The sequence below is a fragment of the Rhododendron vialii genome, chromosome 7a, assembly GCF_030253575.1.
Source record: "Rhododendron vialii isolate Sample 1 chromosome 7a, ASM3025357v1".
Taxonomy (NCBI): Eukaryota; Viridiplantae; Streptophyta; class Magnoliopsida; order Ericales; family Ericaceae; genus Rhododendron; species Rhododendron vialii.
In genome coordinates, this window is record NC_080563.1 from 11083704 (window position 1) to 11091865 (window position 8162).

At 35.0% G+C, this 8162-nt stretch overlaps 1 non-coding gene across 1 annotated transcript; it reads right to left on the bottom strand.

The window, feature by feature from the left end:
• Nucleotides 1-1260: 1260 nt before the first annotated feature.
• Nucleotides 1261-1367, bottom strand: LOC131334917 (small nucleolar RNA snoR100). The gene has a single exon (XR_009202321.1). It is a non-coding gene; the product is annotated as a small nucleolar RNA snoR100 (small nucleolar RNA).
• Nucleotides 1368-8162: the final 6795 nt, after the last annotated feature.

Below are 8162 nucleotides of genomic sequence, written 5' to 3' on the forward strand. Positions count from 1 at the left end.
CATAGCTCATCAGAGCTCTTTGTCCAGATTTTACTCCAAAATCTTTTATCCACTTTTCTTTTTAGATTAATCCCATGCATTTTTTTTTTTTGAACTCAATTTTCACAATTTTATACTTATATTATTATTTTTTAAATTCAACATAGCATTTTATCAAAACAATAAACAATCACAAAACAATTTGAAAGAATATTATGTTACCAAGGTATATCGTACTCACCTTTAAAATGTGACCGTAAAATTACCAGGCATACGAATTACTCATTCGAACCTGTTTGAGATACAAGGGAAATTCTAAGTGCAAATAAAACGTTTCCGGAAATTACCTCGAAAGGGCAAATCAATGGTATAGATTCATTTTGAAATGCATCTGTACCATTGATTTGTCCTTTCGGGGTAATTTTCGGATACATTTTATTTGTACTTAACACTCCCCGATACATAATTATGCAATCATTAATTAAGTACTAACTCAATAACACATTTCTTCTTTTACGAATTTGTCAAACGGCGCACCTGTGGCTTGTAAAAACCTTTGGTGGCAATTGTGCTCATACGAGCCCGATTCGAACATAATTGTACGATGACCCATGAAAATTGTTAGGGTGTCCTTAGTCTTACTATTATTATAGGTTGTCCCATGCCATTCTTCAAACCATAAGGCCATAACTAATTCTTTTCTTCCCAAACCATTTTAAAAAGTGGGGATTATCGAGGGGAGGGCTATCGGAGAGAGAGTGCTATGAGGAGTGCGGAAGCGGCTACGGGAGGGAGAGAGAGACCATGACAGAAATAAAGGGAGGTGCGAGGGTTGTCCGAAAGTGGACTCGAGTGACGGCAGTGGTGGGAAGGTGGCGGTAGTGTCGGGTAGATGTGGTTCGGGTGATGGAGCACGATGGTGGTGATGGGTGCAAGGACGGAACCAGGATTTTACCTTAGCAGTGGCGAAATATATACTAAAAAAATAAAAAGATGCATTACAATATTAATAGTCATCGGTTCCAGAAAAAAAATTAAAATAACATAATAACAACTATAGTAAATGATGTTTTTCATTTGCACATAGAGTATGAAAAAAGACTAATTTTAATTTTGGGCATCGATAATGCCACTCCAACAACAACAGCAGCAACAGAACCCATGTAGTCCCGAATCATTGGAGGTATGTGCAGAGGAGGATTGGAGACAGACCTAACTTTTAACAATATGTACAAAATGGCTGATCTTAGAATACCACTTAAACAGTAGCCCCATTATACGTGTTTTGTTGTGGAACTATGCCCCAAATCAAAGCCAAATGACATCAAAGAGGGCAGACCTAGAGACCCAATTCAATTTATGTGCACATTACCATGCTTCCTTCATTGATAGTCTATAGCATCAGTTTGCACAAAGATAATGCCACTCCCTAAATTTATAATGTCACTCCCCAAATCCCTATATGGATTTCCCAAATTGATAACCGCACTCCCTTTTAGGAGTGACATTATATATTTGGGGAGTGACATTATAATTAAATTCCCTTAATTTTTTAGGTTAAGTTATTTTAGGGTTATAATTAATGTGGAGTTTTTTTTCTTAATTACACATCATCATTTATATTATTTCACTTTGGCCCATTGAATTTAGTTTTAGAATACTTTTTTGAGTCTCATTTCTTAAAAAAAAATAAAAAATAGATTTATGACTAATATATAATAAAAAATAAGAAAAAAAATCTAGCAGTGGCGAGACTATATAGATTGGAAATACATTTTTTTTTCACATATAATAATTGCGTTTTCTAAAATTCTTGTCGTGGCGGCCACCGCCACTAGACCCCCCTGATCCCATCTTTGAATGGGTGTTAGGAAGGAGAGATAGAAGATGATGAGGCAGTGGCCGGCGGCAATGGCTGCCACAGTACAAGTATATATATTCGAATATATTTCCATTCTCTTTTTCTTTCTTTAATAGCCGTGAGATCTAGGGGATGGGAGTGTGGTGTTTTTGGAGGTGATCGGCTGGATGAAAGAGATGTGAGAGGTACCCCGTTCGGCTAAATAAGGCAAGTGGCTAATTTTTTTTGTCCTTATTCAATTTTTTTTTCGTATTTGTTGTTTTTCGTCAATTTTTGGGGATTATTGCATCGTCATGACGAGAAGAATCTAAAAAGTAAAAAATTACGATCGAAATCAAAAAAAATTTAAATAAAGACCAAAAAATTGGCTTATTGGCTTATTTTCGTTTTTATTCAAAAAAAAATTGATATTTATCATAATTTTTTACTTTTTAGATTCCTCTCGTCACGACGATGCAATAATCTCCCAAAAATTGACAAAAAACTAATAAATATGAAAAAAAATTGAATAAAGACAAAAAAATAAGCCACTTGTCTTATTTAGCCGAACAGGGTTAAGTGTGGGAATGGTGATGGTGTTTGGGTAAAATAAGAAGAAAAAACCCACCCATGGGCAGTCAACATGACAAGAGTGAATTTGTGCTTGCAACATAACAGGATTCGATTCCTCCAGAAGACAAACCATGATTTAAGTGGGAGACTATGGTTGTAGGTTGCTGTGCTAGTCTCCCCCGAGATTTGGATTGTGCGGTTGGATCCAATAGTGGCTCAGCTGCAGGGTTGTTCCTTAGTTAAAAAAAGAAAAAGAAAAAGAAAAAGAAAAGAAAAACAGAGAAAGGTAGTCACCTTGTTTGGTTCAACATTTTGAAAGTTATTTTTGATGTAATGAGTGGAGAGAGATAAAGAGAAAAATATATTAAGAAACGTGTAGAGAGAAAAATAAGATAAGATGAGAGTTGAACCAAACAAGATGAGTAAATCTGCCAATCTGGGTTCGATGGTGGACGTACCAGTACACATTTTGGGTATTTATAGAGTAACTACAATAGGAGATAGTATTATCTATTCTAGCATAATTTCACAACTACCTACTTGTCCGTGCATTAAAGCCATGGATGAGTTTGTTGGCAGAAAAATACTATGCCCAACGCTTCTGCCTTCTAGTTTGGCTTAGGAGGAAAATATCTACGACAAATAATTTATAACCCACAATTTCCCTCACTCATAACTACCACTCTATTTATTTATATCAACAGCATTTAAAAGGGGTACAGAAAATTATTTGGCCAAACAAATATCTGTTATACAAGTCGGTTTAGGGAAAGAAAACATCCATACAGTCGGTCCGTATTTGGCTTCAATCGATTACTTTGTTCAGACTTCGTTCTTAGAATCAAAAACTAGTGCGGAATGCGGATAGCAAAAATTATTTCAAGATTAACTATAGTGACAGAATTTTAAGAACAATTTTCAGGTTTCGTATTTTAATTTTGAAAGTTAAAATTTGGGTTATCACAGGGCCACTTCTATCTGAAATCCGAATTCAGTTCGGCCGATAAATGCACTTATATTTTTGCAATTTAATAAGAAAAAATGCAAAAAATATATACATATTTAAATTAAAGGAAAAAGAAATACAGCAGAAGCGTGCCCCTGCTCGTCTATACTCCCTCCGCGGCAGACGGCAGTGCACTACAGAAAACTCCAATCCATGTGACATACAAAACGCACGCAAACATTGGAGATGTATAAAACTGATACACCATTCAAAAACTTTTGAACTACGATACGGACCTTAAAACCAATCACAAAGGATGACAACAACACGCTCATGGTAAAAATTAAGGACTGAGATCCAGTCCAGTTTTTTAAATGTCGTTTTGGATCGTTGTGAAGGGGCCCACAATAACATTCAGAATCATTCATTTTGTAGAGTTCGTTGAGTATGTCATCAATGCAAAAAATTAACTTGATTGAACATCGATAAGTACACGATCAAGACATATTTGTACAAGAAAAATGGGCTGAAAAAAATAATTCAAAACTCCGCTTAGTACACGTTTTTAGCCCATAAATGCCTAACAAAGCCGCTTAGTACACGTTTTTAGCTCCGACTCACGACCGATTCACACGGTTGACGGTTCAATTGCTTGATTTGAACCGTTTTTAATATGAAGCCGGATTTCAAATAATGCCGATTTTTAGGTTCATCTAGACCGGAGCCTAGACCGGTTGACGGTCCAACCGGTTGAACCAATTGGTCCGGCTTGGGTTTTCAAAACATTGTGCACTCTATTGGGTTTTTTCCCCCTGCCAGTGAGCTCCAATCAGTGAAAAGTCTTTGCATGTTTGTAGAAGAGATTGAAATGTGGTTTGACCTTCTCGAATGGGAAAAAGTGAGAGATTGAAACGTTGAGTTTTTTTCCCAGTCCACTTCAATAATTATGACCGTGTATGTTTTAAATTTTGTCGAGATTGTCAATTACATTAAAATTAATGGACGCGGGGCTCTGTTGCCCACCATGGGGAGCAGCCCCTGCCCACACCTCTCACACACCTCACACGGCACCGTTTTGGGAAGGATAGAAAAAACAAAACTCTCCGTTTGCAATCCTACGAAGCAGAAACGTGATTATGAAAGTCATAAAGTTAAAATTTAATTATGTTTCTTTAGAATAATATGATCAGAATAATAAGATCTTCGCGTCAATTCAAACGGATTGAAAATTGGAGCACTTAAATTTTTAATCATATTTTTTAATATATAAACGGTCTAAAAAAATTAAGTGCGCTAATTTTTAATTCGTTTGAACAAATATTCTGATCATATTATTCTGATCATATTATTCTAAAGAGATATAATTAATTTTTGTCTATAGGGCTCTCATAATCACGTTTCTGATCTACAGGATCCTAAATAAAGAGCATATACTTAATTATGAGAGCCCTAGAGACAAAAAATAATTATGATACTTTAGAATAATATGATTAGAATAATAAGATTTTCGTACTTGTTCAAACGAATTAAAACTTGACATACTTAATTTTTTTAGACCGTTTATATATTAAAAAATTAAGTGCTCCAATTTTTAATCCGTTTGAATTGACACGAAGATCTTATTATTCTGATCATATTATTCTAAAGAGACATAATTAAATTTTAACTCTAAAACTCTCATAATCATGTTTCTGCTCTATAGAATTGCAAACGAAAAGTTTGGTTTTTCTTTTCTTTCCAAAACGGTGCCGTGTGAAGTGTGTGTGAGGTGTGGGCAGGGGCTGCTGCCCCTGGTGGGCAGCAGAGCCCCCGCGTCCAAAATTAATATTGATACGGATACCAATTTGAAAAGATTACAAAAGCTCCTTGTTACTGAAACCCATATCAAGATAAATCTTTAGTCATCCTATGTTAATTGTTATTCGATTACTATGAAATTTTGGCGTGGATGATTATCCAAGGGCTAAAAAAGATGAATAATTTCGACCCTTGGAATCAATTCGAAATGAGGCCCTCCAAATTAGCCAAACTGATCAATTCAAACCCTTTAGTCCAGGGACGGAATCAGGATGTCCTAAACACGGGTGTCGAACTATGAGCAACAAGATTTTGAAATTTCAAGTTTCGGAATTCTTTTGTTGGTTTAAGTTTAGAGGGAGGTTTTTTGGGTAATGAGTGAAGAGGAAGAGAAAGAAAAATGAGATTAATAATGGAAGAAAAACTTATGAGAGACTGTATGCACAAAGCGAAATTGAGTTTTGGGATTCAAAACGAACACATTTTTTAAGTATTTAAATGTCTAAACAACACTCCATACAAAATACAATATCTAGGTGTTCTTAACAAATAAAAAATAACCAATATTAAAATTTAATTTTTTTTAACTGAAACAACGTGGGGGCTGTGGCCCCTATATGACCATTGATGGATCCGTCTCTGCTTTAGTTGAAACTTCTCACAACATAATTCACATACATCCACGTGGGGTGTCCCAATACTCTACACCATCACATATTCATACAGAACTCATGCATTTACTCATAAACGTCGCATGAATGTGTGGTGATGAGTGGTGTTAGAGCAAGAAACGACGTAGCTCGAGACTGAGGTCCAGCTCAGTTTGGTCCAGTTTTGGGCCTTTGTCGGCCCCTCCCGGGCCCACAACAATGATCCGAATCGTTTATTTTGTAGAACTCGTCGAGTGTGTCATGACTCAAAAAATTATCCTAATCGAACATCAATAGTTACATAAACAAAACAAATTTGTTCAAGGAAAATGATATGAAAAAAATTAAGTTGAAACTTATAATTGCCTTTTATTTTTTCTTGTACAAATCTGTTTCATTTATGTACCTATATCAAAGCAAATTTTTTAGTTAGACAAACCCAACGATCTCTACAAAATGAACGATTCTAATCGTTACTGTAAGTCCAAAAGAAACACACAAAAACCCAAAAACCAGACAAAACTGAACTGGATCTTAGTCCCGTTGCCTGATAGCACTAGTAGTTTCTTGGAGATGGGGCACATTCTTGCACTCCTTTCACACGGCATCATCAACATCGATAATTCCTATGCAAAATTCTTAGCGTACTACTACAAGTCTACAACTACTTTTCAGGTATCGGAGTAATGAAAGATTATTGTCACGGGGTGTTTCGGTTTTTAGAAAAAAGAATTTTTTGAAAAAAAAAACAATTTTAAGCTCAAAAATTATGTGTTTATGCAAATAATTTTTATACCAATATAGATCTTGTTTGATAGATATCATTAAGATCTTTTAAACGGTGTAAAAAAAAATTGAAAAATATTTTTTATTTTCATTATATTTGAATTTGAAATTAACTTCGTTCGAAAAAAAAAACTTTTTCTAAAAGTGAAACACCCTCTTATACTACAGTAATTATTATACTACTTTATAACTGGTCCCATGTGGCCTGCTACAGTTCCTTATAATAAACATCGCCTACGACGACAGTTCCTTAATTGGTCCCATGTGGCCAGGATTCGTTAAGCGACCTCGCCTACGACAGATAAGGAACTGGTCCCGTGTAGGCAGGGTTCTTTATTACACTCCATTTTTTTTAATTTATAAATACATTCAATTTTTTGCCTTTTAGTAAAAAATTATACATGAAAAAGAGAGTATAAAAATCACTATCTTTAATAATTTAATGTAGTTTTTAATCTCTCTTCCACTTTCGTGTTGTGCTCATGATTAAGTTACATTCGAGTTTTTTTAATCATCTTCAAACTCACGTGTTCACGCATCCACGCGCGTGCACGCATGCATACGTGTGACTTCGGGTCTGCTGCTATCCGGTCTTCTTGGTCGGATAGACTATTTACATGGAGTGAGGATGAATAATAAATGTATAGATCAATGATGAAAAATTGAAATGTATAGATGTCCGGATGGAGTGAGGATGAATAATAAAATCCTTTAGTTTGCTTTTTACTCTTATGTTATACAATTAAATTTTGATCTTCTCAAATCGAGCCGTCATTTTCCCGAGTTTTAATTCCAGAAAAAATAGACCGGCCAACTAAAGCTAACTGGGCCCAAATTCCCTTTTAGGTCTAAAGTCCAAATTCTGCTCTCCCAACGAATTGTTGGTCAACCACCACAAACTGCAAATCTCGAACCCCTCTCTATTTTACTAGTATCATTTTGCACCTTTTTTCCCCCTTTCGATGGTGTGGGCTTAGGGGTATTCGGACCAACTTATGCGTATCTTAATTTATTCTCTTTTCAATCTGGTTAAAGATAAGCCATTCACGTCATAGTTAAAGAATTCACACGAAATTAATTTTTGCTGTCGTTTGTCCCCAATAATCGTAACCTAGTCAATTATCAATGCTTAGGTGTTGTTCCAGCTAGATTTTGGGCTTTTTCTAATTTCGTTCCTATCCATTTTGTTTTTCCCGCGTTTGTTAGTTTTGCTCTTAGGTTTTTTGGTTGACGAATCGGAAAAGTATAAAAAATTATATGATTTTTATCCAAATATTTTTGAAAATATCCAAAATAAAGCACCCAAAAAATTGGTCATAATTTTTTAATTTTCCGAATGAATCTAAAAATCCAAAAAATTAGGCGCAAAACTAAAAAATGTCAAAAAAACAAAAAGAATAAGAATAAAATTAGAAAAAACCCAAAAAAAGCCTAAAAATCCAATTGTGCTACAAGTACAGCAACCCACTCACAACAACCGTGTACAAATCTATTTTGTGTCTGTCTTGGGTCCCACAAAGATGATCGAAGCCGTTCATTTTGTTCAAAATATATTATTTAGAGTCCTTGCAAAAAATCATTTCAATCCGAC